This window comes from Coffea arabica, chromosome 6c (genome assembly GCF_036785885.1).
Source record: "Coffea arabica cultivar ET-39 chromosome 6c, Coffea Arabica ET-39 HiFi, whole genome shotgun sequence".
Taxonomy (NCBI): Eukaryota; Viridiplantae; Streptophyta; class Magnoliopsida; order Gentianales; family Rubiaceae; genus Coffea; species Coffea arabica.
The window spans coordinates 50,986,848-51,010,346 of NC_092320.1; positions in this window are offsets into that span (position 1 = coordinate 50,986,848).

Sequence of the window (23,499 nt, forward strand, 5' to 3'; positions counted from 1 at the left end):
GACGGAATTCGGTGTAAAGAGGGGTCTACGGACGTTTGGTTCTATATACGTTGACGGAGAGTCAACCGGTTTGGATCAAGTACTGCGCTGGAAATTTGGCTCCTGAGAACCACCCGTATCCTTCTGATTTGAATCATTGGTTCCTTTGCTTTACATCTGGCATGTGTATCTAATTTGTTAAATGTGAAATGCCATGATTTTTCTGCTATATGTTTGGTACCTCATTGAGCGCAAGCTCACCCCTTTCTGTTCCCTTTTGTTTTCCTTACAGGAAAATAAACACTTTTGGTCTGGACTTGACAAATGGCTGCCAAATTGAGCTAATTGAACATATCTTTTGTATAGCTCATGTATCAAAACCCTAAGTGTATTTTTGGGGCGTTTTCTCTTCTGATTTGGCAAACCGTGTTTATGTATTAACTTTTGAAAGCTTTTGTATGTCATTTTGATTTGTAAACGCTAAAGTTCAGTTGTGTATGTTTGTTAGCTTTTCGGCTAGGTTCTGACGGGTCGGTTACTATTCATGGCCGACTCCGGATTTCATTTTTTTATTTTGGGTTATTTTACCATTTTGACTTGTTTACGCTCGTTTGTAAGTTCCGGATCGCTATAGATAGCTCTAATCTGTTCCGTAGTCCTGGCGAGAGCTGGGCAGGCAGTCCGCTAACCCCTTTGGTTCGCCTTAGGGGAAGGTGGGGCTGTTACAAGTGGTATCAGAGCCACATCGCGTGGTCTCTGCGCGGAGTGAGACTAGGCCAAGTGGTGTTGTGGTCCTAATTTCATGAATATGTCTAAGTGCTCATTTGAGCATAAGTTATGAACCGAGCATGTGATAAGTGTACGAATCATTACCATGGGACTCGAGGAAGCTAGGTATGTATGTCGGGTAGGAATCCTTAATAAAGATGGTTTACTCTTGGGACCGGCCGGCTCGAGTTGTGAATTATCTTAGATGGGATTCTTGTGCCCGGATACAAAAGATATGAGGGCCTAGGTTAGAAAAGATTTGGTGAACTAGAAAGGCCATTCCTCGGTGGATCGTCTATGTTTGTACCTGACTTAACTGGCTGTATGTATGTGTGTGGCTTAATTTTGACCGGCTTGTATATACATGTTTTGATCTTGTTTGGAATGTATAAATGTGTGTTATCATAAAAGTTTTGAGTGTTACTTACATGCATCGTGCTTATTTTGGTTTAGTATTATTGCCTAGACCAAGTAAAACTCATGGAAGGTACACGGAGTGGACGGGGCCGTGGGCGTGGAAATAGGCAACCTACGCCTGAAAGGGGTACTGGGGAAACCTCATCTGGACCAAACCCTGAACTTAGGGTTGACCCCAATGTCCAAATAGCTGCTGCCATGCAGCAAATGACTGCTTTGCTAGCCCAAGTGGTGCACCAACAAGGTCAAAACCCTAACCCTAACCCTAACCCTGGGAATCCTGGTAATCACATGGAGGGCGAGGATAGAGCCCTTGAGAGATTTCAGAAGTTCTCCCCACCCAAATTTCTTGGAGGCCCTGATCCTGACGTAGCTGAGAAGTGGCTGGAGAAGATGATCGATATTTTCGCTGCCTTACACTATACCGAGGAGAGACAGGTGACATTTGCTGTCTTTCAACTAGAGGGAGCCGCCCGTTCCTAGTGGAATGTCATTCGAATGAAATGGGAAAGAGAACAAACCCCGAGGACGTGGGCGAACTTTATGAGAGAATTTAATGCCAAGTTTTTCCCTCCTCTCATCCAAGAAAAGAAGGAAGATGAATTTATTCGGCTTCGCCAGGGAACACAAACCGTAGCCGAGTATGAGAGTCAATTCACTCGGTTGTCTAAGTTTGCGCCTGAACTGATCATAACCGAACAAAGACGGATAAGGCGTTTTATTCAGGGGCTAAATGTTGAGATTCAAAAGGATTTGGCTGTAGCTCAACTTAGTACCTTTAGTGACGCTGTGGAGAAAGCTCAACGGGTTGAAGATGCGAGGCTACAAGTTAGAAACTTCCAAACCAAGAAAAGGGGCTTTCCTGGGAGTAGCTCTAAACAAGAAGGTACAAATACACCCCCTAAGATTGGAAAGGGAAACGGAGGAGTACGACAACCAGGGGTGTCGCGTGATGTTCCTCAGGGAGGAACGGTCTCTGCTGCTCGTGGTCACTGTGGATATTGCGGAGGGCCAAGTCATACGGAAACAAATTGCTGGAAGAAAGAAGGAAAATGCTTGCGCTGTGGAAGCGCTGAACATCGGATTGCTAACTGTCCACCTCGCCTGCGCGAGCGGAGAGGGACTCTGCCACTAACCAAGCCCAATTCTCAGCAACCCGTCAAGAGCAACCCTGGACAGACGAAAGGAGAAGGGACGGGATCGAAGGCACCAGCTCGAGTATATTCTCTAGAGCAGCATCAGGTCCCTGACTCGTCTGAGGACGCAGAAGGTACGATCCGTTGGGTACCTTAGATTTGATGGATTCCGCTGATAAGGAATTTCGAGGACGAAATTCTTTTAAGGGGGAGAGAGTGTGAGAACCCGTTTTGCCCTAATATTTTTCCTAGGGTTTATTTCCCCTTAATTGCATGTTTTCTGCATTTTCGGGCCTAGGAATATTTTTCTGGTAGATTTTATGAGTAATTATAGTTTTTAGATGATTTTTCTAGTATTGGTGAGTTTTTAGAAAATTAAGAATATATTTTGGACGTGGGACCCACTAGTGCGAAAAGTACGGAAAAATTCGGCCAATAAGGTTAAGTTTCGGATACTGGTGGAAATTTATCGGGTGTTAAGAGATAAGTAGAGGGTGACATGGCATTGATGTGAGAGGAACCAAGTGATAGGAAGGCATTAAATGAAATGCCAAGTGGCACTATGTGATTGGTCCACTTGTTGGACATTTTTGACTTTTCTTATCATGGATTAAATATCTCAAAAATTGACTAAAAATTCATTCTTTCTTACCTCTTGTTGGCCGATTCTCTCTCTTGGGCAAGGAAGAAAAACTTCTTCAATTTACAAGCTTCAAACTATCTCAATCTTCCATTCCAACCAATTAAACTTAGATTTGCTCCATAAAATCACTCCATTAGGTGCTAGTAAGTGACTTGGTGAAGTTTTTGGAGAAGCTAAGGTGTTCCACCACTATCTCTCTCTTGTTTACTAGGTAAGTGGTACTTGAACTTCCTCCTACACTTAATGATGTTTAATTTGTGCCTAATGGGAGCTAAAGTGATGGATTATGTGATTTATTTCTTGGTTTGTGATGAATTGGTGAAGTTTTTATTTTTTTGAGGAATTTTCTGGTTTAATATGATCATGGTGTTGTGGTTGTTTATGATGGTTGATAATGAGGGGTAATGACTATGGTAGGTGTGAATGATAGATAATTGCAACCAATTTTGGATTTGGAAGGAAAAGTGAAAGTTAGGGTTCTATCATCCCCTATTTCTGTCCGGTTTTATATCATGTGGTTAGAGGCCGAATTAGACTTTACTCAAAACATGAAAGTTGTAGGTATTGATGTGTTTGAGGTGCCTGTAACATTTCAGGTCATTTGGATGAGTGTAGAGTGAGTTATGCCGTTTTTACTGTAGCTGTTCTGCTTTGATCAGAATGCGAAAACTGCGATAGTAATTGGCCCTTTTGACTGGAATTGGTTTGGATTTTGAAGTTGGTGTCTTCTGATGAAATGTAGCTGAATGTCTTAGCTAACATATGCCTTTGGAATTTCCGCATTTGGACTTGTATGGACTGAGATATACCAATTACAGTTTTCTGTGTTTTGCAAACCTGTTTTGGGAATTCTGGGTTAGTATTTGGCATATTTGACCTAGTTGTGTTAGGAACTGGATTGAGTGGCCTTCTACATTGTTGTAGCTCTGTTTCATAGCTTCGAAACGGTGCATCTTGCACCCCTATCTGATAACCGTAGTGAAAGTGGTGTCATTACCGCATTATGAGGTCAAATACGTTTTTTTTGTTAAGACCTAAGTTAAAGCCATTTCTTAATTTCTGGTTACCTATGATACTTATTTATGCATATGAAACCCTAGTATGGTTATAATTGGTATGGCTATATGACTCGTTATCGAGTCTCTTTTAGGGCTTGCTTTCATTTCGGTTGTTTCCTAGCTAACTTTTGTACTTGTACCACTTTGAGCCTAGCGAACGGCTTTTGGGAAATGAGATGACTTTGTGTGAAATGTTGGGACTGATTTGAGGATATAATGAAGCCTTAATGGCTGGAAAAGTAAGAAATTTAGGGGAAGTGCTGCCCGATTTTCTAGGCCGTTTGGTTCCTTTAAGTTGGATTTGCCTTTTGGTAGAATGAAAGGCTTTTGGGTTGTTTGCGCCTAGGTCTTCATGCTACCTTTTCGTTTCCAAGGGAATCATGTTTTTGCATTCTTGCATTAGTATTTATTTGGCAAGTTGTACGACGTGTAGTCGAGCCTCACATGTGCATTCTGTTTACTCGATTCTGGAAGTAAAACCTCCAATTGGTTTATTTTGATTATTTTAGGGTTTCTTGGCGATTAAGGCCAATCTGAAGTGAAACTTTTTGAAGTTGAATCGGTGAGTGTTCCACTACCTGCTACCCATTATGTGAAATATCTGAATACTTGATTTATGACTATTGAAGCCAAATACTGTTTTGATAAAATAGAGGCGAGGGTGTACTTTATCACACTCGTTCTTCTATCTGTTCATATGCCAATTTTGAGTGCCTATCTAAATCTGCCGTCTGAATCTGCTATCTGAATCTGCTATCCTGTATCTGTATCTGGATCTGTTATCTGTGTCTGCATCTGTTCGGATTTCTATGACCTATGAGCTCAATCCTGTGGCTAAGTTATTCGAGTCGGGCCGGCAAGGGCCTGGACGATTAGATAACGAACCACGGTAGTCTGTTCGGGGATTTTGGGTATTGAGACCCTTGATTCCGGTATACTCGAGTATTACCATTTCTGTTCGGTTACGGTGAGCGGGCCCGGTAAAGGGGTGTTTGGTGGACGGAATTCGGTGTAAAGAGGGGTCTACGGACGTTTGGTTCTATATACGTTGACGGAGAGTCAACCGGTTTGGATCAAGTACTGCGCTGGAAATTTGGCTCCTGAGAGCCACCCGTATCCTTCTGATTTGAATCATTGGTTCCTTTGCTTTACATCTGGCATGTGTATCTGATTTGTTAAATGTGAAATGCCATGATTTTTCTGCTATATGTTTGGTACCTCATTGAGCGCAAGCTCACCCCTTTCTGTTCCCTTTTGTTTTCCTTACAGGAAAATAAACACTTTTGGTCTGGACTTGACAAATGGCTGCCAAATTGAGCTAATTGAACATATCTTTTGTATAGCTCATGTATCAAAACCCTAAGTGTATTTTTGGGGCGTTTTCTCTTCTGATTTGGCAAACCGTGTTTATGTATTAACTTTTGAAAGCTTTTGTATGTCATTTTGATTTGTAAACGCTAAAGTTCAGTTGTGTATGTTTGTTAGCTTTTCGGCTGGGTTCTGACGGGTCGGTTACTATTCATGGCCGACTCCGGATTTCATTTTTTTATTTTGGGTTATTTTACCATTTTGACTTGTTTACGCTCGTTTATAAGTTCCGGATCGCTATAGATAGCTCTAATCTGTTCCGTAGTCCTGGCGAGAGCTGGGCAGGCAGTCCGCTAACCCCTTTGGTTCGCCTTAGGGGAAGGTGGGGCTGTTACATGTAGTTCATTGCACTTTCTTGCATGGTTAAAACCATAGCACATTAGTCCAGACTCATCCTATGCAGAAACCATACGAGATGGGCTCTAATATTATTTGTCATGATCCAAGCCCAAAGGTTGGCCCAAGAAACTTTTGGGCTTGGGCAAAACCCACATGCTGCCCAAAATAGTTAACTCAAGTTACTTAATAGCCTTTGGACCTAAGCTTATAAATCATTTCTTTCCTTTCCTTTTTTCTCATGTGGTACTAAAGGTGGGTCCACACACGGCTACTAAGAGCCATGGCAGCAGCAGTGGTAGTTGCTGCTGATACTTTGAGTTTGGCTAGCGGCTCCAGCTGCTGGTGATAAAGGTGATGACAATGGTAGAAGATGATGCTGGTTGGCTAGGGCTGGGCTTGGTAATTAAGGTTTCTAAAGTGATTTTCTGATTTAAGGAAAAAAGAAGACCCACTTTAAAAATGGGTCAAATCATTTTTTTAAGTCAAACGAATCTGATTAATTTTTCCAAGTCAAATGGATCAAGTTAGTTAGGTTTTCTAATGGGCTATCTATTTAGAATGTTTGGGCCAAGCACATGGGCTGGTGTCCTCTCTTATGTTTGTCAAGACTAGGAGCAAATATGATGCGGTCAACCAAGCTATTACCGAGGGAGTGGTGATACCATCCGGACCAATCACGCGAGCTCGTGCCAAAAGGATGAAGGAGCAATTGAATGTCTTGGTATGCAAGAGGTTAAAGAAGGTAGTTCAATATTTGAAGGTAACTTGGAGTTCATGACCTTACTCCGACTCAAGGATCAAGACCCGTGGACGAAGCAATTCGAGTTACAAGCTTGATTCAAGTCTCACGTGTTCAAGTTCTCAAGTGGTTAGCAAATTTTGTTGTTTGAATTAGTAGAATAAGCAAGTGACTTAAACAAAGTAGCCTTGTCATTTTAGTCATTATTTTAGTCATAATTTTAGTTATTAATTTCGGTCTTGAAGAGTCCTTGTGGGCCGAATTTAATGGCTTTCCTTAGGCTAGACTTATTAGGGTTTCGAGTTGTGTAAAGCTATAAATAGCTTTATACCAACAATAAAAACAAATTTTTCTTCTCGACAATTAAGAGTGATTCTCGTGGCTTCTTGTTGACACCCTTGAACATCTTAGAAACGTCCTAAGAGTTCATCTTGGCTTATCAAACAAGAATCGCACTTGTTTGTGAAGCCACTCTATCAAATTCCTAGGTTCCCTAATTCGCTAAGTCGTGGGTTGAGATCGTATCAAGATTATTTGCAACTTAGAGTGTTAGATTGGATCTAAAAAGGATTCTACAATTTGAAACCTGGAAAATTCCATCAAGATCATGGGGTTGTGGGGAATAAATTTCACTGTCGTGGAGGAATTCGCATTAGTTGGCATCAGAGCTAGTTGATGATTTTTTTCAGGTCATATCCATTTAATTCCAGCCTTTTCGTGTCTTATTCTTGACTCTTAGTTTGTGTTTGTATTTGTGTCTTGTTTCTATTCAGTTCTAATCCAGTAAAAAAAAATTTGGTACTGTTCATAGGCATTGTTCACTGTTACTATTCATCTGTGGTTACTATTCATCCAAAAAAAGCTATTTGTGTGTTATCTTTTTGTGTTTTTTTGTCTATTCCAAAAAAAATAAAAGAAATCAGTTTGTAGCTAGGGTTTTGGAGTTGTTATCTAGCTATCATCTTGTGTTCTTTCTATTTGCGTTGCAAAAAAAAAAAACAGTGGGCTGACCTTACAAATTCTTGGAAAACCGAAATTAAAACAAGGGTTTCTTGAAGTTCTTGACTGATTAAAACAAAATCTTGAAGTTTTTGAAGCTTTGGTCAAGATTCTTGAAGCTTTGACAATCCCAAAACTATCTTGCTCAAATCCTAGAAAATCTTGGACTGTTTCGGGGGATTCTTCTTCAATCTTGTGTTTCTTGAAATCTGGAAATTAATTTCTTGAATTCTTGAAAGAATCTATTTTGGAACTTATTCTTGCTAAAAAAAAAGCTGCAAAAATTCCAGCCGCCGAAAACCCTAGCTCTTCGAGCTCTTGGCTAATTGAATAAAAAAAACATTCAGCCACGAAATTTGATTCTTGAAAACTTCCAGAATTGAGCATTGAATGTGATATTGACTAGTTTAGTCCAATTTGAATAAAGTTGTCCAGATGCCTATTAAATCCTTATTGGGATAGGATAAGGGGGTTAGTTCTAGATTAATCCAAGAATTTTCCGCTGTTCATTAATTCCTAATTGCTACAACAAGAACAAGTGTCTGTGAATTCTTTTGGCGATCGTTCTTGAGTCAAATCTTTATATCTTTCTTGAGTCAGTTGTTTAGCTTATTTTTCCTATAATTCCCAGCCATAAAACTCATTCATAAAGTCAGAGTTGTGTCCAAATTTCCAGCTATTGTGTCGGGTCATTTGCCAAGTGTTTGTGTCGCATAACTAGTAATTCCTTGTGTCATGCATCTACGCAATTTTTCCAGCAAATTCCAGCTCTTTTGGAGTCATTTTAGTCTTTATATCTCCTCAAATTTTCAATTTATAACGAGCCACATTTGAGTAGATTCTTGTGTGAAGCTAGCTGAACTTTTTTGGGGAAATTTTCTAATATCTTCAAGGGAAGCAAGCAGGACCTTGAGAACATAATTGTGAGAATTATTTGAGAGAAAATTTGAGTGAATACATGAGTGCAAGTGTATACACGTGAGGGAGCGAGTGAGGACAAACACTTTATTTTTTATTTTTGCTTGAATTACAGGTTATTCAATCATGCCACAAGAAGGAGAAAGGAGTAATCCACCACCAAGCACTCCACCATTTGACATGAGATAATTGACGGAGGCGTTGGAGGCGAAGTTCAAGAAGATGTTGGACGACGCCTTGGAATCAATTCATAGTGAGATATACCACAACAAAAGCTCTCCAAGTACACCACATAATTCTCGTGGAAAGTTGTGGAGTCCGAAAGCTCAAATGATGAGGAGAAACTTATTATGCGTCCTAAGTCTCAACAAAGGACCCGAGAGCGTTCTTCCGATCCGTTCAAAGGTATCAAAATGAAAATTCTAGAATTTAAAGGAAGGTCGGATCCGGAGGCATATTTGGAATAGGAATCAAAGGTTGAGACAATTTTTGCTTGTTAAGACTATACGAACGAGCAAAAGGTGAAGTTGGTTTTCCTAGAGTTTAGTGACTATGCTATTGTTTGGTGGGACTAACTTACCACATCCCAACGAAGGAGTAGGCTATTGAAAATTACATCTTGGACCAAGTTGAAGAGCATGATGAGGATGCGATTTGTGCCGAGCCATTATTATCGAGATTTGTACCAACGGTTGCAAACTCATACACAAGGCACTAGGGGTGTTGATGAGTATCACAAGGAGATGGAGATCCTCCTGCTTAGGGCCGATGTACAAGAAGACAAGGAAGCGACCATGACAAGATTCTTGAATGGATTGTGACCTAAAATCGCCGAGAAGGTAGAATTGGAGCATTATTTGGTGCTTCATGAATTGGTAGCAAAAGCTGAAAAAGTGGAGCGTCATCTTAAAGGGAATGGTAACACACGAACTAGTTATTCCTATTCTACCCCAAACTCAAGGCAATTAGTTCCAAGGAGCGAAAGAAGGACCGAGGACCGAGGAAGCTTCAATTGAGCCACACCTGATATTTTTGCTAAGGCAAAAATCGAACCACTTAAGGGTGTCGACAAGGGGAAAATGGTGACCAACCAAGCCAAAATGGGAGGAAGAGATGATCGATAATTCAAATGTCAAGAGCGTGGCCATATTGCAAAGCATTGCCCTAACGAATGAACCATGCTAGTTTTGCCTAATGGGGAGATTGTTACAGAGATGAAGTCGAGTATGCAAACATGCCATCATTAGTCGAAGATAAGGATGACTCGGATGAGGGAGAAGAACGTGCAATTGAGGGTGAAGTTGGGTTCAGTCTTGTTGCACAAAAAGCCTTAACTACACGATCTCAAGAAGATGATATGCAACATGAGAACATTTTCTATACACGCTACCTAGTCAAGAAGAAGTTATGTAGTCTTATCATTGATGGCGGCAGTTATGCGAACATTGCTAGTGCCACTATGGTGGAGAAATTGAACTTACCAACTACGAAGGACCTCTGACCATATAAGCACTAATGGCTTAACAACAGTGGGGAGGTTCGAGTAGCTAAGAAAGTGTTGGTGTCTTCAAGATTGGTCGCTGTGAAGACAAGATTATATGTGATGTTGTACCCATGCATGCAAGTCACATAATTCTTGGGCGACCACGGCAATACGACAGGCGAGTAAGCTTCAAAGGAATGAGTAACAAATACTCATTTATGTTCAAGGACCGCAAGATCACTCTTGCACCTCTATCACCTAAACAAGTTCGAGCAGACCAAGAAAGTCTCCAAAAGGAGTGCGAACTAGAGAGTGAGAGGAAAAAGAAAGAGTTTAGAGCTGAGAAAAATGAAAAGAAAAAGGCAATTGTGAATTCGGCCAGTGAGGAAAAGAAAAGAAAAGAGGAGAAAAATGAAAGAAAGAACTTAATGCTTAAAAAAGATAAACAAGTGAAGCGAGTTTTAAGCGAGTTTTAAGCGAACGACAACCACTTCTTGTACTTGTGTGCAATGAAGTAGAGCTGTCCAATGATGAGACATTTGCTAACTTTCCTTCTATTGTTGTTCCAATTTTGCAGGATTATAAGGATGTTTTTCCCAAGGATATTCCAAGTGGTTTACCACCTATTTGCAGGATTGAACACCATATTGACTTCGTACCTTGAGCAACCATACCTAACCGTCCAACTTACAAGAGTAACCCCGAGGAGACAAAGAAACTACAACGCCAAGTGGACGAGTTACTAGATAGGGGATGGCGAAAAAGAGTTTGAGTCCTTGCGTGGTGCCAGTAATTTCAGTACCTAAGAAAGATCGAGCATGGCGCATGTGTACCAACTGCCGAGCTGTGAATGCAATTATGGTAAAGTGTCATCACCCTATACCTAGGTTAGATGACATGCTTGACGAATTACATGGTACAGTCATTTTTACCAAAATTAATTTGAAGAGCGAATACCACCAAATTCGAATTAAGAAAGGTGATGAGTGGAAAACTGCTTTCAAAACTATGTATGGCTTATATGAATGGTTAGTGATGTCTTTCGGATTAACCAATGCACCTAGTACGTTTATGAGGATAATGAACCATATTTTGAGACCATTCTTAGGACAATTTGTTGCAGTTTATTTTGATGATATCCTTATCTATAACTTTAGCATCAAAGAGCATCTTGAACATTTAAAGGCTGTTTGGATGTACTTCAAAGGGAGAAGCCATACGCTAATCTCAAGAAGTGCAATTTTTACACTGACTGACTTGTGTTTCTAGGATTTGTGATTAGTGCGTAGGGAATGTAAGTAGATGAGTCCAAGGTTAAGGCTATTCAAGAGTGGCCACCCCTAAGACAATTGGGGACGTACATAGCTTTCATGGACTTGTGGGGTTTGATAGATGATTTGTGAAGGACTTCAGCACCCTGGCAATCCTGCTTACCCCACTTATCAACAAGAAATTCACTTGGGGAGAGGAACAAGAGCAAGCGTTCCAAGCATTAAAGGACAAGTTGACACATGCACCAGTTTTAACCCTACCTAACTTTTCTAAAACTTTTGAAATTGAATGTGATGCTTTAGGGATAGGAGTTGGAGTTTTGTTGATGCAGGAGGATAGATCGGTCACGTACTTCAGTGAGAAGTTTTATGGGATGGCATTGAACTACTCGACCTATGACAAGGAGTTATATGCATTGGTTCAAGCACTACGTGTGTGGCAGCATTACTTAAGGCCTAAAGAGTTCGTGGTACACACCGATCATGAGTCTCTCAAGTACTTAAGGACACAACATAGTCTTAACAAAAGGCATGCACGTTGGGTTGCCTTCATTGAATCTTTTCTATTCGTCATTAAGTATAAAACTGGTAAGAGTAATATAGTGGCTCATGCATTATCACGCAGGTACTCTTTACTAACTACGCTTGACGCCAAGTTGCTTGGATTTGAATTGCTCAAGGAGTTGTATGCAAACGATGAAGATTTTGGTGAAATTTTCGAGAGCTGCTCAAGGAATTTTTTCTATTTTTGATGGTTATTTATTTTACCTCAATCGGCTTTGCATACCTACTTGTTCCATTCGATTTTTATTGGTAAAAGAAGCACATGAGGGTGGTTTAATGGGACATTTTGGAGTTTCTAAAACTTTTATCTATCTTGAAGGAGCATTTTCATTGGCCATGAATGCGATGTGATGTTGAGAGGGTTGTGAGTCGATGCATTATATGCAAGAAGCGAAGTCTAAGGTACAACCTCATGATTTATATTTTCTCTTACCTATTCCTAATGCATCTTGGGTAGTTATTTCGATGGACTTCATTCTTGGCTTACCTAGGTCTAAGAAAGGGCACGATTCTATTTACGTGGTTATCGATAGGTTCTTTAAAATGGCACACTTTATTGCTTGCCATAAGAGTGATGATGCATCGCATGTAGTAGACTTATTATTCAAAGAAGTTGTTAGGTTGCATGGCATTCCTAGAACAATAGTGTCAGATAGAGATGTCAAATTTCTCTCATATTTTTGAAAAACTTTGTGGTCTAAATTAGGTGCTAAATTATTGTTCTTGACCACTAGTCATCTGCAAACCGATGGACAAACCGAGGTTGTCAATCGCACTCTCTTTACTCTTTTACGTACTATCATCAAGTCTATTTTGAAGAATTGGGAAGAGTGTCTACCTCATGTAAAGTTTGCATATAATAGGACTGTGCATTCCATTACTCAATATTCTCCATTTGAAATTGTTTATGGATTTAACCCTTTAACACTTTTGGATTTGACTCCATTACCTCTGAGTGAAAAAACTAATCTTAATGGCCAACAAAAGGCTGATTTTGTGTGGAGATTGCATGAGAAAGCTCGTTTGAACATAGAAAGGCGAACAATACAAATTGTTCAACAAGTAAACAAGGAACGTCGCAGACTCATGTTTGAACCAGGCGATTGGGTGTGGTTATACTTGCGCAAAGAACGATTCCTTGCCCAATGTTGTAATAAGCTCTCACCCTGTGGTGACGGGCCATTTCAAGTCCTTGAGCACATTAATAACAACGCCTATAAACTTGACCTACCAGGTGAGCATGGTGTCAGCGCTACATTTAATGTTTTTGACTTGAGTCCATTTGCTATAGGCGAGAGACCAGATTTGAGGACAAATCTTTCTCAAGAGAAGGGGGATGATGCAGTCATCTAAGCTACTACCAAAGGTGTGGTGATACCATTTGGACCAATCATGCGAGCTTGTACCAAAAGGATGAAGGATCAATTGAATGTCTTGGTACGTGCGATACAAGAGGCTAAAAAAGGTAGTTCGATGTTTAAAGGTAGTTTAGAGTTCATGACCTTACTCTGACTCGAGGATCAAGCCCCATGAACAAAACATTTTGAGTTACAAGATTGATTCAAGTCTCACATGTTCAAGTTCTCAAGTAGCTAGGAAATTTTGTCATTTGAATTAGTAGAATAAGCAAGTGACTTAAGCAAAGAAGCCTTGCCATTTTAGTCGTTATTTTTAGTCATTATTTTAGTCATAATTTTAGTTATTAATTTCGGTCATGAAGAGTCCTTGTGGGTAGAATTTAATGGGTTTCCTTAGTGTCGCGCCCCATTTTTTGATAAGAAAAATAAATGGTTTAAAAATGTATTTCGTGATTTGGAAAATGAATCGTGATTTAAAAGAAAAGTGGGTCTAAATGGGGTTTTGAAAATGCGACGATTTGACCCAAAATTATAGTTTAAAAAGGGTTTTTTTTGAAACAAAATACGGAGTCGCCACTTGGTAATGAGTTAAGGTGTACCAAGTCACCCAAAAAATGAATTTTTTAAGAAAAATGAGAAAAAATTAGTAAGAAACCCCTTTTAAAAGACTCCTAGTCCACGTAAACCAAGGAAAAAGGTTCGGGAGTCACATTTGACAAAGGGGAAGGCAAGGATACAATCCAAGGCACCCCTTTGACCTAGCCAAGGCTAGTTGCGTGATTTAATCAAAGATTTTCTTGTTTTAACCAAAGAATTTATTACATTTGGATGTGCTACATGAAATGCAAAACCCTAGATTCTAAGATGTCTCTTGTAAGGTTTTTGGTCCCAACCACATGAATTGTGGCGGCCAATGAAAGAAAACCTTATAGAGGTCGATTAATGCAAATGATGATTCAAATGCAAGTGTGCAAGTGTGAAAGTGTATGAAAGACGCAAGAAATGTAAGTGCAAGTGTGCGAATGTATAAAAAGGTGCATGTGTGAAATTGTATAAAATTCAAGTGTTTTTTGTGTGCAAGTGTGTGAAAATAGAATAATAGATATATAAGGTAAAGTGGAATTCCATTTGTGAGGTGAAAATGAGCACGTGATAGGGAAAATGTAGTGAGAAAGGATGGTTTGAGAAATGTGAAAAAATGTGGTTAAAAGAGTATGTAGATGATAAAAATGAAAGTATGACCCTAGAGGAATGCAACAAGTCGGGTACGGGGGGTTGACTCCTAACTTTTCGACTTCTATTTTCCCTTTGATTAGAAGGCGAAACTAGCGTGCTAAGGCTATCGAGTAGCCACACTCGCTCGTTTCCCTTATCGGAAAGGGACACTCAAGCAAAATGAACCCTATAGCTAGTATGGGATGCAAAACCTAAAGTGAGAGGAAAAGGGGTTCAAGGATCATGCCAAATGATAAAACTAAGGAAAATGCGTGATATGTGATGAACAAGCAAATGATGTACTAACGAGGGAAAATCCCTAAGGGTCTAGCATTGGACTAGCCCATTCTATGAATTCCGACTAGCGTTGGACTAGTGGAAACGTACATTCATCCATCACATTCATTCAGGGCTATGGAAAGCGAGTAGACATGCCAAATACTCATAAACACATAGCACATAACATTTAGCATGCTCGACTAGATGCAAGGCCCTAACAAAGCAAATTAACACTTAACACGTAGGCATGCAACCAAGCTAATGCACTTATTACATTCACTAACTAAAACAAAAGGGGGAAGGGAAAATGGACCAAATTGCTCGCCACAGCCCTATCTATTACAAGCCAACAGGTGTACACATACCCCATTAAAAGAATAACTTAATGAAAACAAAAAGTAAATGACATAAGTAAAAGGAATTAAAGAAAAGTTAGGAAAGCAAAGTAGGCATGCAATTCACTTAACACGTTGGGTCACATAGGAGAGAAACAAAAGGGATAAAAGAAATTATACCGCCCCTTTGAATGGTGTCCAAATGAAAGAAAAATGGCTTCAAAACAATAAAGGTCAAGGTACCTCAAATAGTAAAGTATAACAAAGTCACCAAATCTCTCCTAATTGTAATTTAAATGGAATCAAATAATACATAGTTTCCAATAAAGGGATTCACCAAAGACCCAATTGCAAGCATTAATCAACCATTCAAAGTCAATTGAAACATTTTAGAAACTTTGCAAGTCCAAGAGCAAGCAAAGGCCAAAGCCAACTTATTTCAGAAAATTCAAGAAGATAGGCGAACACAAGCTCATTTGGTCATAAAGTTCACAAATTCATGCATTAGGTACCACCTAAACAAATGAAAACAAACGAGCAATCGAATTGCAAAATTGATGCTACCAAGGACTCAATTGCGAACACTAACCAAGCACTCAAACCTAATCAAACACTTTTAGGAACTTCAAGGGTCCAGGGGCAAAGAAAAGGGCAAGTAATAGTTCAAATGCAAATATCTTAGGACCTAATTGCAAGCAATGGAACATAGTTGGGCCTTTGTAGCATTAACCAAAAACCAAGAGGGATCAAATTGATTAGTTTTCCCAATTTCTTGGGTCATGGAGGCATAAGGGGAAACTTGAGGGGTCAAAGTGAAATTTTTGAAATATTTTGCATGCATGCATTGAAGACTTTCGGCCAAATGAAACAATTCTTGCTTCTATCATCCCTGCTGCAAACTCGCAGCTTGCTAACAGACCAGCAAGATATTCAATGTTACAAATAAAACCCGAGACTCATCAATTCCTCTACAACCATCACTATCATAAGATTGAACATGCAAACAAAGTGAGGGAATTCAATTTCGTGGACTGTTACAGGACGAAAGCAAAGCAGCAAAAACTTGACAAAGAAATGCAGCTTTTCCATTCAAACAAGAATTTCAAACTCTCATTTCAACAGCATCCCAATGACAAAAACAGCAAGCTAGATGAAGGCTAGATGAAAAAAATCTTCATGGGCTAGATGAAGGCAAAAACAGCAAACATAAGAACCAGGGCAGCTCTTCCTAATGGTAATCAAAATAACTGGCTAACACGACTTTCTCCAGCTCTAACGGAATGGAGCATAAAAAATCAGATTCAATACATGCAAAACTGGAAGTGCTTCTGCAGCTTTTGTTGCCATAACTTTCATATCAAACGCAAGTGATAAAGTCTCAGCAAACAACAATCTTTTGAACCCAAAGCAAAACTTCACGCATCTTATCATCAAAACCCAACTATATACTGTGCATCTCCCAAAGATTTTCTTATTCAGATCATGCACCAAAGAAATCGAAGGACATGGCCTTCTGCCATTTTGTTTCACTTGGCCGAAACATAGCAACCCAAGAAAACTCCAATGAATTTGGTAATTCACAAGTTCAACTGGATATGAAAATGAAATGCAGCAAAGAGTCCCTATTATCTACTTGAAGTGGTCAACCAAACATGAATAAATTAAAAAACAAACAAAATGCCAGAAAAGGAACCCACAACCAAACAAAGGCAGCCAGATTCAACGTAATAAAAAAAATGAGAGTGTCGTGCCCAAGATTTCATTTTTCTGGGAAAATGTTGACTGGACATTTCGAGTCTAAACAGGTGAAGTGGTATGGGGCAAAAATCTGGGTCAAAAATCTAAGAAGAAACGGCAAAACGTGATAGAAAAATCATGAAGCCAAATCAGCAACAAAAATGGCCCCAGGTTCACGTTCCACAGATTTGGATTCTGATGAAAATTTTTTTTTGCCAAAGAGACCAGGGAAGAAACTATGATTACCTCAGAACCCTGGTGAAATAAAATGATCGTGGAAATCAGGTCACGCTGCTTCAAGAATCGCAGTTGAGGACTTCCGTCGCAGAGCTTTCAGCCGTGGAGAACCAGCAACTTGGAACTTTAATTTAACGGCGTTGAGGATGTTTTTAATCGACAATTGCTGAACGAAAGTTGCTCCCAGCCATCCCAAGAAGGTGTAGGGAGAGAAACCTCTCAGAAATACGGTCTCTGTGTTTTTCTTTTCTCTCTCTCAGAGATTGTCTCGATTTCCAGCCGCTATCTCCTCTCTCTCAGTCCCCAGATTTTCCTTTCTCCCCAGCTCCCCTTTTTGCTTAACCGTCAGCCTCTCTGTATGCCCAAAACCTCTCTTCAATCTCAACTTTCCAACCGTCACTCCTTCACCTTTTTCAGCCGTCCAAACTCTCAGCCCCTCTAAAACCTCTACCGTAGCTCTTTTCCTGCCAAGAACCCTAGCCACCTCCCTCTATGCTCTCGTTCGTTGCTGTTTTCTCTTCTCACCAGAACCCCCTTTTTCCCAGCCGTCACCTGGTTCATCCTTTCCGTTGCTCTCTCCTTTTCAACTCCAAAACCCCTGCAGCCTTCTGGTGTTTTCCTCTTCAGCCCCCTTTAACCTGTATCTCCTTTTAGCCGTCCATAAGCCTCTCGTATGCTCCCTCAACTCCTCCTTTGCGGCTGTCCCTTCTTTTGCTTTTTTATCATCAACCCCCCTCCTAAACCCTTAAAACATTGCCCCCATATTTGCAGCTTAAGGAGCCGCACAAGTCCTCCTTTGCAAACTGCAAAAAATTGCAGCTTGCATGCCACGGCTCAATTTTTTTTTTAAACTAATTTATTAATTAAACAAAAATGATAATAATAATAATAACAATAATAACAAAAACAACTTAATTAACATTGGATAAAATAAATAAACTAGAAACAACAAAAATGCCATTTTCCATTTTTCATTTTTCTCATTTTTTCACATTTTTTTCATTTTTCATTTTCATTCTCATTTTTTCCATTTTTTCCAAGAAAACATTGAATTTAAATTAAAACATATTTTTTTTGAATGCTTTTCTTTTCATTTCGAGAAATTCTATGCTAAAAACTTAAAAATAATAATAAAACTATAAACTAAAAACTAAAAATCGAATAAAACTAACACGACAAATAAAAAACTAAAAATAAATAGTAAATGAAATTACACCAAAAATTTGGTGTCTACAGTTTGCCCCTCTTTGTCTGAGTTTTGAAAAAACTTGAGACAAAGAAGTAGACACCAAATACTTACCTGGGTCATTCGGCTTCAGCTACTCGAACGACTGTTATTATTGACATGAGGACTGACTCCTTTTAATGAAACTGACTCGGACGAGAAATTTAAAAAAAAAAACGGGATAGACCCGAACTGGAAGTTTAAAACAGGACAGACCCACGGGATAGACCCGGACAGAAATGTAAAATTGGGATAGACCCACGGGATAGACCCGAACAGAAATTTAAAATTGGGATAGACCCACGGAATAGACCCGGACAGAAATGTAAAATTAGATGAATTGAAGTGAGATGGAGTGTTGGTGGGATGAAAACACGCACATTAGTGAGATAGACTCGATGCTAACGGCGATAGAAATGAAAACACGCACGTTAGTGAGATAGACTCGATGCTAACGGCGGTAGAATGAAACACGCACGTTAGTGAGATAGACTCGATGCTAACGGCGGTAGAAATGAAACACGCACGTTAGTGAGATAAACTCGATGCTAACGGCGGTAGAAGTGAAAGCACGCACGTTAGTGAGATAAACTCGATGCTAACGGCGGTTGAAATGAAACACGCACGTTAGTGAGATAGACTCGATGCTAACGGCGGTTGAAATGAAACATTAGTGAGATAGACTCGATGCTAACGGCGGTAGAAATGAAAACACGCACGTTAGTGAGATAGACTCGATGCTAACGGCGGTAGAAATGAAACACGCACGTTAGTGAGATAGACTCGATGCTAACGGCGGTTGAAATGAAACACGCACGTTAGTGTAACGTGAGATAGACTCGATGCTAACGGCGGTTGAAATGAAACACGCACGTTAGTGAGATAGACTCGATGCTAACGGCGGTTGAAATGAAACACGCACGTTAGTGAGATAGACTCGATGCTAACGGCGGTTGAAGTCAGTAAATTAAAATGTGGTTGTCAAGAAAAGAGGTATAAGGGTGCGCGGCGGACGCTAAGCTTTGCCAACAAGAAATGAAAAATGGATTTTCAAGAAATAGGAATTTGAATTTGATTTGATTTTGATTTTGATTTTTTTTTCTGATTTTTTCTGATTTTTCCTTCTTTCTTTTTCTGATTTTTTGATTTTTCCTTGTTTCTTTTTTTCTGATTTTTTTGATTTTTTCTGATTTTTTCTTCTTTCTTTTTTTCTGATTTTTTGATTTTTCCTTCTTTCTTTTTTCTGATTTTTTTGATTTTTTCTTCTTTCTTTTTTCTGATTTTTTTATTTTTCCTTCTTTCTTTTTCTTATTTTTTTGATTTTTCTTCTTTCTTTTTTCTGATTTTTTGATTTTTTGATTGAGAGAGACTTGTGGAAATAATTTGCCCCAGTGATGAATTGGTCAGTGGGATTAACCCGAGCCTGCCCAATTAAATTTTTGAGATGTTGGCGGCACCAGGTCCAGGCCCAATAGGATTTTTGTGAAGTTGGCGGCACGAAATCCGGGCCTAACGAGATTTTTGAGATGTTAAGAGAAGGGGGAAACAGAATGATGCGCGGCGTGCATTGAAGCTTCGCCCACAAGAAATCAAATTTGATTTTTCAAGAAACAAGAATTTGAACCTGATTTTTGACTTTTTTTGATTGATTTTTTTTTGTTGTTTTTTTTTTTGAGAGAATTTTTCAAAAATAATTTGCCCCAGTGATGAATCCATTTTTCCCTCCTTCTTCTTGCTTCTCACTGGATGATTTTCGTCATTTTGAACCATGAATACCTGTACAAGGGGGTCATCAAAGTATGACATACATTCAAATTTCTTATTTGGAAAGAACAGCGTGATTGATTTGACATCCTCAAATGTATTACAAAAATTTTGCCCCAGTATGGATTTATTTCATGAAATCTCACAAATAAAATTTTTTGCCCCAGTGTGGGCTCCCTTGATTGCAAAAATTTGTTCAGATGATTTCCCATTTATTAGAACAAAGAAAAACCGCACTTTTCTAAAATTTAGAAAATAGTCATATATACAATGTGAAGACACTTAACGTCGAGTTTGAACTCATGCAGAAATTTCATGATGAATTCCTCGAAGTAACACCAAATTCAAGAAGATTTCTTCCTCACTTTTAGCATTGGTGCTTAGGGTAACGGGTCACCACTTCTGGTTGACTCATCTTTCAGGACCAATCAAATGACTTTATTTTTGAAATGACTAAGGAAATGGGAGGTCAGAATCTGTCTCTTTTTTTTTTTTTTTTTTTTTGTTTTGTGCCCAGTCGTATGTAATCCATTCAATGTCACATCTTAGTGAAAGCAAAGAGTTTGTCACCCTCATTTCTTAAGAAAATTGAGTCAACATATGAGCTTTAAGCTTGCAACAAATGGGTAGAAACGATAGCTAAACATGCGAAAATTGGTTATACCCCCATGATCACAAATGATTGATGGATTTCTTATGAGCATAATACTCACTTTGGATTGTCATGAAGGAATAAGTCAACGATGGACTTTGTTAGCTTGTAATGTGGCTTGAAAACGATAGCTAAAGAATAAAAACTTTCAAGGACATAGCAACGAAGATCGCATTTTCCCAAAATTGCCCCTATTTTGAACTCGAAGATTCTGAACTTTGTTCGATCACTCAATAGGGACTTCACCATCGAATCCTTTGTATTTCATTTTTCCTTTTTGCTTTTCCGTTTTCTTTGCTTTGATCTGGTGGGTTTTCCATGGTGAGTAGCGTCAGCCCCCATACTCAAGCAATTCAGAAATACAGCTAAAATTTTCCGGCATCAGAAATTTTCTTGACAGGGCCATTGCAAAGAACAAAAGTCAGGACTTTCGGCTTTTGTAATGGGGTCAGGTGGGGTGTTTAGAAAAGTTGAGGCTTGAAGGCAGATTTTAAAAAGGTTTGAAGAATCTGAGATCGCATTGTTGCGCCAACCCTATTTTAGGGTTAAATCAGAATTTGCCCCAATTTATGCTCAATTGAGGCTTTTTCTCTTTCATTTTCTTTTGATTTTTCGGCCTTTTGCCATTTTTTTTTTTTAACTTTTCAAAAATTTGCCCCAGTTTATTTGTGAACTGAGGTTCTCTTTTCTTCTTTTGTCTTTTGAATTTGTGGCTTTTCACTTTTTCACTTTTTGAAGTTTTCCTTTTCAACTCAAACTTGCCCCAGTGTGGGGTTTGCGATTCTCAGGGGTTGCCAAATGAAGTATTTTATTCTGAAGGCTCAAAAGGGATAACTAGGGATAGAATGTCCGATTGGAAAAGAAGAGGGCCTGACTTTTATTCCGTTCCTTACAATAACTCTGAAAGGAAACTTTCATTAATGCGAAATTTTTGGCATGTATCTGAATTAATTGACTGAGAAAGACTCTCCATAAGTGGTTCGTCGAACAAAACCCTTCCTTTTCTTTTCTTTTTTCAAAATTGGACCCCAAGTGAAATCAAATTTCCCCAATTTGCGGTTCCCTTTCCCCTTTTTCTAGCATTTTTGCTTTTCCTCCTTCTTTTCAAAAATTCCCCAATCTCCTTCCCCAATGTGGGGTGCGATCATATGTGCACTCGAAAAGAATCACCAATTTTTAGCTCAAATGAGGATGCAAGGGATGATCAGTGTTTAGGTTGTGGAAACGACGGCCAAAGTATCATTCTCACACTTCATGACAATCAAAGTAACCAGATGGTCATTGAAAATCCATTCCCCTTCTTGGATATTTGAAAATTTTCCAATATAGGATAGTGATCATTAGGGCTCTTATTTGAAACGAAATTATTCTTTCAAAAGCTCAAATGGGAGAGCAAAATGATAAAATGTGTATAGGTAGAGAAAAGAATGCTCGAAGTATCATTCCAAATTTTCAAAACAAACAAGAGTAATGCACATTTTGCTTTTACTTAGATGTGAACTGAATCGGTTAAACACAATGGATATTTTCAAGCAAAGATGGCCCCAATTTATCAATCAATGTGACTGATTTTATTTTGGGGTTAAGTGAAGGAGAAAAGGTATCTCATTGGGCCTTTTGAGTGACCTCTTTTAATTTTGAGCACTCTTATTGTGTAGCTTGGATCACCGATCTAGTGTATACAAAAGTTAGAAAGCATACACTTGTGAACTTCAGGCTATAGGTTGAAAAATCTCAAATTGGATCTTATTTCTCAAAATTCATCATGAAATCTCCAATGAGTAAGAATAAAGAATGAAATGTACATGAATATACATATAAAACAATAATTGTCTGAATAAAAGCTTCATCAATGCCAATGTTTGAAAAATTAAAAGCAATACATATGACCAAAAATTCTACAAAATTCCTTTGCACATGTATACACATTTTCCCTCTTAATATCCCCTTTTTCTTTGAGCAATGAAATCCCTTAGATGTTTTGCACGAGCGCTTTCAAATGAATTTTCGACTTCAGATTGTATGGTCTGCCTAAGAATCAAGTATTTTTCAAATTTTATCAGATCAGAATTGTTTTCACACTTTATTTCATGTTTTCACGTTTTATGAAATTTTTATGAATGCAGGGGAGGGGGAAAACAAAAGAAAAATACCCAGAGTTAGTAGACAAAACTGCAAAATCGGTATGCATGTCCTATGGGGGAACCCTTTTTGTGCCAAGGGTAGGCCTAGCATGAAAATGCAATCCGCTAGAGTAGGCACTATACAATACCTGATGGATCCGATCAACTCATGGAGTGAAAAATAATTTTTAAAAAAAATTTGGCCCATTGGAATGAGAAGAGACGTTGGTCAAAATGAGGACCTCATCCGAAGGGATTGATCACTTTTGATCGATACAAGAATTTGCGAAAAACGTACGGGTTTGACGTTGACGGACTTCCTATCAAAGAGATAGGAATTCGTTGACAAATTTTCTCAGTGAAGCCCGGGTCAAAACTCCAACTGATCAAATGGCTGGATGCCATGGATGTTTTTCTCAAAATCGACTAGGTTTTCCATTTTGAAATTCGAAATTGAAATCCTAATTGGTCAAATGGGTTTGAAATGAAATTGACCATTTATTTAAAATCGACCGGATTACCCTAAAAAGGGAAACGGGTCAAATGAATTGAGTGAAATTTAAAAACTCGCTCAAAATCGACCGGATCATCCTAAAAGAAGAAATTGGTCAAATGAGTTGAACGAAACTTGATTTATTCAAAATCGGCTCGGTTGCCCTAAAAATGGGTAAATTGACCAAATGAATGAAATTGAATTAGTGATTTATTCAAAAATCGGCCGAATGACCCTAAAAGGGTAAATTGGTCAAATGACCCTAAAAAGGGTAAATTGGTCAAATGAATTGACGATTTATTCAAAATCGACCGAATGACCCTAAAAAGGGTAAATTGGTCAAATGAATCTAAAAAGGGTAAATTGCTCAAATGAATTGACGATTTATTCAAAATCGAC